The sequence below is a fragment of the Ornithodoros turicata genome, chromosome 3 (assembly GCF_037126465.1).
Source record: "Ornithodoros turicata isolate Travis chromosome 3, ASM3712646v1, whole genome shotgun sequence".
NCBI lineage: Eukaryota > Metazoa > Arthropoda > Arachnida > Ixodida > Argasidae > Ornithodoros > Ornithodoros turicata.
Window position 1 is genome coordinate 2,769,430 of NC_088203.1, and position 9,906 is coordinate 2,779,335.

Here is a 9,906-nt window from a genome sequence, read left to right on the forward strand (position 1 = left end):
CATTAAGTCTCTCTTCTGATATGGAAACGCACGCATACAGGCGAAGAAAGGCAGAAGTAGCAGCAGCACTTTTAAGGTCGGCTGCACAACTGAGAGCATAGGCTTTCTGCAGACGTAAAAGTTCTGCTGAATCACAGAGTTCAATTATGTTTCTCATTATGTTTGCTGCGGGGGTTACGTAACGGTGTCCTTGGTACTGTCTGTCAAGAAAACCGGTTATTACAGACAACTACGGGAAAATAAAGGAATTTTCACCCTTTGGTTGGTGTAGTTGAAACAGGCACGCACTGTGTCGCACGAATGTCGTACTTGGCCAGATACGAACCTCAGCATTGAACTTTGAAATCAGATGAACGAGAGACTCGACCGTTTCTGTTCGTTGGCTTAAACACGTGACCAATAACTCCGAACTGGTGCGGATATGTCCGCCATTTTGTTACAGCCAGATTCGTTTCCATAATCCCCGTGCCGATTTTCCTGCCCGTCTATTACACCCCTTGATGTACGACTTCGAATATATAAAATGTACGACTTCGTGGTCATAAAATGGTCCGTCAATGAGGGGGTTCATTGTCACTCAAATGTCCGTGACTGAGTAATTATTTCCACTGCTTGATGATCACTGATTTTGTGATACATAGGAAATCCGGTAACATCCGCTCAAACCGCCCACAACATGGCTTTGGCAGGTACATCACCGTCATTACGTTATACCATCAACACTCTTCACATACCACAACTTGTCCCCAGCACAGACTGCCCATAGTTCTGCTGTCCAACGCAATCTTACAGAGCCATCGAAATACATATCACCCCGCACCCGCATACACGCAAACAATATCCCCCTCTCCCTTTTTCCGTGCTCACGGCGCCAACACTCAACCTACGCAACATCTAACAGCCACTGCGTGTGCCTGTGTATTTTACAGGGGCTCATAAACTAAACGGAATAAAACAGATATACAAACCCAACGAAAAACCACCAGTGCAGCCGCTGCATCACAGACTAGAGATAACCGTGGGTCCGAGGAAAATCCTTTCCGTCGATAAACCCGCGACATAAAGACACAAGGAACGACCTTCTTGGAGAAATATCTTCTTTTATGGCTCCCTATCTCCTTCATCGAAGTCCAGCCGTGTGATCTTGAAGAACATTCTCGAAGGAGACGCAGGAGAAAGCCGTCGGTGACTTAAACGGGCAAGAACCATTTCTGGCCCATGTCGAAGTCTCAGGTCTTCATCTGCCGGCAGGTCCATTACTTTTTATTACTGTGCCCTACTATCGCTGATGTGTGCTTTCATCTTTTGTTCGCGCAGAAGGCCGTGCTGGTCACGTAGCGGAAAGAAGGAAACAACATCTAGAGGGATATAAGCTCTCTGTTTTTTTTTATGAGTGAACTTTTGTTTTCAGATGCCTGCTTGATGCCACTTGACCGAACACGAGATACGTGGTTTTGTGTGGGCGCGGGTTCGGAAGTACAATTGGCACTTCTTTCCGAGCAGCCTGGAAGACTAGGGTCTTATACGAACAGTAGATAGTGGTGTTATGGGGGGAAATCGGGAAATACATTTTCCCCAATTTTCACCCATAAAATGGAAGATACTAGAGGATGTCAGCATACTCAGAGGATGGCATAGATCAACAGGACATGTCGTTGCGCACGTCTTAGAGACGAGACACGAAGACATGGGAAATTAGACGTTCGAAAATGCAAAGAGGTACATTGTACCAGTACATTCTTTTCTTGTTTTCACCCAAACTACAATAGTGCTCATACCGATCCCTAACTTAGCATAGAAGCTCAGGAGGACCTTCTCTTCATTGTGCCGGTGTCAGAAACGATGGACGAGAGACATACGAAATGAAGGCTTCGAAAGTGCCAAGAGCCTTACCTGTGCCGAAGGTGCCAATAGTCTTACATTTTCCCCCATTTTCACCCAAAATAAAACGTGCTAATGAGTACTCATGAGTGTTCAAGAGTACTCATGAGTGAGTGCTCATGACTGCTCATGCCTGTAACTTAGCATAGATGCTCAGCATCTTTATTCTGCAGATGTAAGAGACGGTGAACAAAGACATCGGAAATGAAGGCTTCGAAAGTGCCAAGAGGGTCGGTATCAGTCTTACATTTTCCCCTGTTTTCACACTAAATATAAAACTGCTCATGCCGACCTGTATTTTAGCATAGCTGCTCAGCAGGACATCCTCTTTATTGTGCAGGTGTCATAGGCGACCAACGAAGAACATCGGAAATTAATGCTTCGAAAACGCCAAGAGGTTAGTATTATATTTTTTCCCGTTTTCACCCGAATTATAGTTAGTTAGTTAATAAATTAGTAAGATAAGATAAACCTTGGAGCTTTCAGCAGCCCACCATCGGTGCTACCTATACGATTGCAAAAGCTGTATTTCTATTGGAAACTGTCAAAACTCAAAAACTCTGACCTCAAACTCACGGGCACTCCATCAATAGAGGGGGGAGCGGGAAAACAAAATAGCGCACCACAGATGTAGAAAGTACGGTGTCAGCAGTTCACACTAAAATGGAATTTGCACTTATTGTTCACAATATACAGTTGTGAGACCGGTCTCACTCAGGAAGGCTACCAGCAGACTGATTGCCTTCCGTTGATTGCACGGAGTACCCCAAGGACACAATAAATGAGCCAGCTCCATCTGGGGTGTCAGTCATGCGTAAAATGCCGGCAAGGCGTGACCGTCTCTCTGATCTGAAGTAGCGACACTCCAGTGAAGCGGGACCCGCATACGACGTTTTTCTCGACGGAAAAGCGCCCAGCTCCGCAGTCGTGACGTCAGCCCGACGGACAACCGCCGAGTCCACCGCATACGGCGACTTCGCGACGGTTCCTTTGGCGGCGTCGGCTATGCTCGGCGGCATGGCCTTCGGAACCCCTTGCAGCGTTTTCAGCCACGCAAGCTAACTAGAAGAACGTATGTGACGGAGAGCTAAGGTTTCAGGAGTAGAATGTAAAACAGAATACTGTATACATATAATATCGCAACAGAAGCCCACGAACACGGAACTTGATTGCGTGTATCGTTTGCATTTGCTCTTCCGTTCCCTGTTCACCGCTATGGACGAACACCGAAGGTTGCTATACTTCTGGAAAAGAAACTGCTTCTTAAGAAGAAGGAGCTTTAGCGCAAGAAGAACTGGTGGGTTCGCCCTGTTTTGGGAAGATAGGAAGACAGAAAGAGAATTCCACACAGCAGTGAGTATCATTTGATATTCTTCAGTCCCATTGTGTGCTCATGCGAGCGTAGACTTTGCGTTGTTACATGGGTGCGAATGACTACGTTATTTGACATCGAGGCGCCAGGTTGAGGAGAGGAGATTGCAAAAAGAATGTGCAGGGAATGACTACAAAAGTTTTTGCTTTTGTCACAGCTCAACAAGAGTCCGAGAACAGTGATATATCTAATGAACATGAGGCTCCTTTATGCTACAGGGAACGTGTAACGCCGGAGGCTCCCATCCACATGTGCCATCGGACTGGGTGGCCCCTCCTGCACCCCAACCTCGGGGAGCCCAAGAACGGATGGGAAGCTTCAGGAAGGTGGCTTCAGTTGCTTGTCGAGAGCGACGGAATAAACACGTCTTCTCCGAGTGACTTTCTCGTCTGTTGTCTCCTCCGAAATCAACTATCGCAACCATTTGTCTCGCAACGGGGACGACTTGCCTTTGTTTCGTTGCACAAGCGGAATCTCCCTTGTCTGTTTCATTTAGTACCCGCGAAATGGTAAATGAAACGCCCGGTGCACACAGCTGTACGCCATGATAGCTCTAGCTGTGCCGCTGTGCCGGCGGCAGCTTCCGGCAAGACACCCATTGAGGCTTGTGCAGTGAAGTCACGTGACTCGGGAAAACATATTGCCGCACCGGAGTTACTGCAGAGAGTTGTTGACTAGAGTAGCTTGATGGGCTTGTTGGTACATGACTCAGAGAACAAGGAGCAGTCAAAAACAGGGACAACGACACAAGAAGACACACAAACAGAGGCTCCACTATCAACAAGTTTTTACTGGACTACACAAGCACATTTTAAATGTGCTTGTGTAGTCCAGTAAAAGCTTGTTGATAGTGGAGCCTCTGTTTGTGTATCTTCTTGTGTCGTTGTCCCTGTTTTTGACTGCTCCTTGTTCTCTGAGAGAGTTGTTGCAGTGTGCATGCAATTACCAGCGTATATTGCAAAACACAAGCTGTTGGCTCATTCGGCACGCGGTGTGACGCCTCTGACGCATCCCCATGTTTTCCCCGAGTCACGTGGCTCAAAGGCGCTCAAAGGCTGTGCGTGACGTCATCTGCACGAGCCTCATTGGTCAGGAAGGACGCGTCCTTCTGGCGTCAGCGCGTCGAGATCTGCTCACCACAGACGTCGGCGAAACAGGTCTGTGGAAATCGTTTTCGGAGCCCAGCGGAAAACCGTCGACCTGTCGACGCTTTTCCGTCGAGAAAACGTCGTATGAGGGTAGCCCTTAAGACGTGACCGCCATCGTCCACCACATCATACTGGGGACACAACGGAGACTGAACCAGACCCATCGTGCACAGTAAAAAAACGGCCATTTTTTTTCCGTTTTCACCCGAAATATAATAGTGCTCATACCGACCTGTAACTTGGCGTAGATGATCAGCAAGACATCCTCTTTATTGTGAAAGTCTTCGAGACGATCAACGAAGACATCGGGAATTAGGGTTTCGAAAATGCCAAGAGGCTAACATTTTCTCTTGTTTTCACCCGAAAACACGGATATATAAAACATAATATATAGTATAAAACTTACGAAATAAAAGTGCTTACATGTTCAGAAGTGCATAGTAAGTGGAAAAATACGTGGTGGTACACGTAATAATAAAGGTAAGCTACTTGTCTTGAGCTCAGCAAGGCAGCTTATCTTTGCAGGTGCAGGAGGCCACATTCCCTGAAAATCTGGTATTCATTCAATTTCAGCCAAATTATAATGGCGCCCATGAATAACTCCCAGTCTCATAATACTTTGCATTGCATTATCATTATTTTACATTATATTTTGGTCATCTTTATTTTGCAGAGGCAACAGAAAAAGCAGGAGAGTGTGCTCGGTTGTTATGTGAGCCTACAGTACTGCCTAATGGGAAGCCATAGTTTACAAGGAAATAAAGGGTTTATATAACAACATTGTTAAAGCGATAAAACCCCAGTGCAGGGGACACGCACAGACGAAACACAGACGAGGCACTCGCTTTTAGAACGTACCACCAAACAGCCCGGTTTTTATCGCTTTTTATATAACAACACTTTGTTTAAAAAAAAATCTCTGGACGATTCCGATAGTCGGTAATGCGAAATTTGGGCGCGGTAGTTAATTAGTTAATGATGGGTTATACACACTGTTTTTATTTTCTACACATAGTACTTTCTTCAGGTAGCACTACTATCCCAGTTCTTGATGAGCGTGTTTTATCAGCAGCTCCTAGATAGCAGAAGGACTGCGCCCTACGTCACGCACGGTGGCGTGAGTGAACTTTGCGAGCAGCTTCGAGCTTTCGTATTCTACGCTCTTTCATTGGCGTCATAGCAGCATCCACAGCAATCCCTCCCTGTGTGACGCTTTGTCGCGTGGGCGCAGACCTTCTGATGTCTAGGTAGAAGATGTTGGTTTTATTGCGCTTATACCGGGTGTTTCAGTTAAATCCCCGGGCTAAATAATTCGCGAACCGGTGCATCAATCGAATAACTTTCTTTTTTACAAGTATCTGTCCAATACCGCCTACAAGATGCGAAACGCGTGAATGAGCGGGAGGCGCTTATTATTTAAATAAAAATTCGAATGAGTTTCGTGAAAAAAGCTAACTTCTAAAGCAGGGCGCCGTCGGCATTAAAATGGGTACTACCCCTTCTGGGACCTTCAGTAGATACCTTTTAGAGAAAAATCTGCACGCGAAGCGGGTCATTTGTTGCAGTAATTAATTGGTTTCGGTTTACATATTTTTGTCGCGGCTGGTCGCGGTGAAGCGCAAAAGGACGCTCTTTCACTCCCATGTGCACCAATGAATTACGTCCTTTTGCGCTTCGCCGCGACCAGCCGCGACAAGAGTAGACCGAGCGTGGCCCATTCGACTGCTTTCGTAGATACTCTCCTCCTTCACTTTCCTCCTCTCACCCTCTTCACTCGCGCCGTACACTCCGCCGCTGTTTTCTTCCTCACGCTGTCCCGTACTTTCATCTTTCGCGTCGCTCCGCGTTCGCTCTGCCGGTTACAACGCCGACGCCGCTCAACCCAGGAACGGGCGTCTAAGAGCTGCACTTTTGTAAGAGTCACAGTCAAGACGTGTTACGTAGGGCAGAAGTGGAACGTAAGCTAAAGGAATGGAAGGAGCTGAGGCAGTCCTCCCAAACGCTAAGAATGCACGGTATGGAAATTGTGGAATTCGAGGGTGGAAAGTGTCCCTCCGAACGAGTCCATTCGTTTATTTATTATAAGTTTAGATTTATTCGAAAACCAAAATTGAACGTAATTGACAGGTAATTGAAACAGAATGAAAAATATTGGAATCGACATGCAGAGGGGTAGAAAGAACACCTCTTGGACGACTCCACTAATGGACTATTCCAGGGGTGTTCTTCCCACCCCGTTCGAGTTTACTGCGATTTATTGAACGCGGACACCAGCTTTTGCAACGGGGTCACCTTGTTTCAACTCAGACATGGCCTTGAATTAGTTCAGGACGTTCCCGCAAGGGAATGTGAAAAACCTTCGTTGGGTTAAGAGCAGTCCGGGTGAACACGAGCATATTTAACCCAGAAAAATTTATGCATCTGGCGGTGACGTCCTGAACTAATTCAAGGCCACGGTTGACGTGAAACAAGGTCAAACAAGGTGACCCCGTTGCAAAAGCTGCTGTCCGTTTTCCAAGATTCCAGATTAATCGGAAAAGAATAAAGCTAATGATGATGTTAAAACATAGCTAGAAGATAAAATATAGTTCAAAGAATTTCTGCCAATACAGTGTTCCCCCAAGTGATGGCCCGATGAAGTAGGTTGTTCGTGCTTATGTCCGAGTTCACGTTCAGATTCTTATACAGGATGAAGGATGTAAGAGAGCTAAAACGCTCAAAGTAGCAAGTGATGATGATTCGAGTTTTAGTGAGGGATAGGCAACGAAGCTCATATAATGCACCAAAACACTGATAGTGATTCTGACTAGCTAAAGGAGCAAACAGACCAACAGCAGCGATAAAATTAAATCCAAAACTGTGGACAAGTTACGCCATAAACTTCAGTGAAAGAAGGTTATAAAATGCTTGAGAGGCCGATATCCATAGAAAAGTTAAAAGCACCAGCAAAGCGTAAACGGTGATCATCACCCAGCCGAAGGGCAAGGTGGAGCGGTTAGTGCTGATGATGATACAGTTCAATAAAGTGACGATGACGATGAGACTCATAACATGGACACGTGATGAGAAATGTACGAGGGGCGTTCAAGTCAAACTGGAACTTTCTGTCTCCTGAGTGTACATATCCCTATTGAAAAACAGTTTTTGGTGGGCCACCAGAGCTGATGTCTGGTGTGTTTTTGGACCTTGATGGGCTGATTGGCCACCAGCCCTGATTCCACCAGCCTTGACTGGCTGAATGCCCCCACCAGCCCGGATGTGCAGTATATGTACATCCACAGACGTGCATGTGCATATATGCATATTTGCTGGACTTGATATACATTTTCTGTAGGGCAGATACATATTACCACTCAGGATTCGATACCACTCAGCCGTCCTGGTTGCCAACCAGGGGCTGTCAGAATCAACCTGGTAGCCAATCAGGGGCCACAAGAACAGGTCTGGTGTTCCACCAGGTGCTGTCAGGGTCAACCTAGTGGCCAGTCACGTGCCACCAGAACAGGTCTGGTGGTCCACCAGGTACAGTCAGGGAGCGTCTGGTGGTCCACCAGGTGCAATCAAGGAATGCCTAGTGGGCCACCAGATGCCCCCCAAAAATGTGATTGGCCATCAGAATTCCTGATGGTCCATCAGCATTATTTTTTGATAGGGATGGCTCCCGCTACTTCTTCTTCATCATTTTCACACGCGACAGACCTCCGCGTTCACCACGTAGTGGTCCAAAGTTTGTGCAAAGCAGAAGACACGTGCTAGACAAGATGGCCGACAACGAGGTGAGCGCGCACATCGAACAGCGAATCGTCATGAAGTTTCTCGTGAATGAAGGCGTAAAGTCATCTGAAATATACAGAGGACCCATAACTTAAAACCCCGAGACTAGGGGACAAAAAAATAACACAAACAAGGTCTCAAGGTCCCCTAGTCTCGGGTTTTTAAGTTATGGATCTATACCACCAGCTCGCTTGATACCTCTCTATCCTCTCGTCGCAGAAGACTTCAGGCTTAGTATGGCCACGATACAATTAGCCGCAGCAAAGCGGGTGCAAACGGTACCGATACGGCCGTACATCAGTGCAGGACGATCCCGGCCGGGGCGGCTCAGAGCCCAGTGTCAGAGTTCCTGGGAACATCCAACTTGTGGAGCGCCTGGTCCTCAAGGACTGACGAATAACGTTCGGATAACACGTTCTCGAACTGGCTCGAAAGACGGACCTTTCTGTGGGAACGTTTAACACTATCATTCATGAACACATCCAGTTTCGGAAAGTCGGGCCTCATCACCAAAGGAGTCCTCCCCCTACAGGACAATGCACGCCCGCATACCGCCCATCTCACGACACGCACCTTACAGGAACTTGGCTGGGAGTTGCTGCCACATCCCCCTTACAGCCCAGACCTCGCCCCCCAGCGATTACCATCTCTTCGGGCCACTGAAGGCGTTCATTGGGGGCCGCCACTGGCTTCAGCTGCGGTCCGATCATGGCTGCTACGCGTCGGTAAGGATTTCTACGCTGCTGGCATCCAAGCCCTCGTGAAACGCTGGGACAAGTGCATTAGTGCCAGCTGGAGATTACGTTGAAAAATAAACCTAATTTCTCGCCTGTAAGTTCATTTTACTTTTGCGAAAAATGAAAAGTCCCGGTTTAACTTGAACGCCCCTCGTAATACAGAGAGTTACCTTCCTCAGTGGGGTGGCGCGCCCCTCTCCGCGAAGTTAGAAACCGCGCGGGACGTGCGTGTGTCCAATGGACGATTTTAAAAAGATGCGCGCGCCATCAAGCGCGTGGCGCAAGGCAGCATGGGAACTTTGAGGGACACTGCTCCGTCGTCTGCTTCGGATATGGTTCATATCGGCTGACGCTGCGGCTGCGCACACCGGGAATGTGTTGTTCTTCTTCTGCCTCCGCCTCTGGCCGTATCGTAATGCTTGAAGGTGCTCTAAGTTCCCATGAGCCCTTGCGTACCACAGGTGGCGCTTGCTTTTCTAAAATGGTCTATTCTTAATCTGGAATGCACAACTTCATGGGGACGGTTCTTGAAGCTAGGTGTGGGAAGCCTTACATTTTGTTTAACCAACTTCAGTTTGTTGTTGTCCTATAGGTCCCAATCCTGCTGCCGCTTCTGAATTATTCTCAACCTCAGGACGGGCCGAAGGTCCTGGAAAGGTGCCTCAAAGGGGACTACATGGGAAGAAAGTGCAGCCCCGTCTGCAGATTCATTGCCTGGAATGTTTACGTGGTTGGGCACCCAGCAAAGTGTCAGGCGAAGTCTTTTTTTTTTTCAAATATTTGCTCTAAGGATAAGGAGGTTCTTGTGTTTTGTGTAAACTGCGGATGGTTTCTATAGACAACTGAGCAGGTGACAGAAGACTTAATGCGATTTTGTAACATGTATAATTAAGTGGAAGGATGCCAAAAAAAAAAAAAAGAAGAAGAAAGAAAATGAAAAAGAAAAAGATCAAGGATATGCAGAACTAAATGTTTCTTCAGGATACATAAACGG

At 47.1% G+C, this 9,906-nt stretch overlaps 1 long non-coding RNA gene across 1 annotated transcript; it reads left to right on the forward strand.

Annotated features, from left to right (window-relative positions):
- Positions 1–1,291: 1,291 nt before the first annotated feature.
- LOC135389811 (uncharacterized) lies at positions 1,292–9,594 on the forward strand. The gene is made up of 3 exons (XR_010421594.1): positions 1,292–2,111; positions 2,222–2,278; positions 9,505–9,594. It is a non-coding gene; the product is annotated as an uncharacterized LOC135389811 (long non-coding RNA).
- Positions 9,595–9,906: the final 312 nt, after the last annotated feature.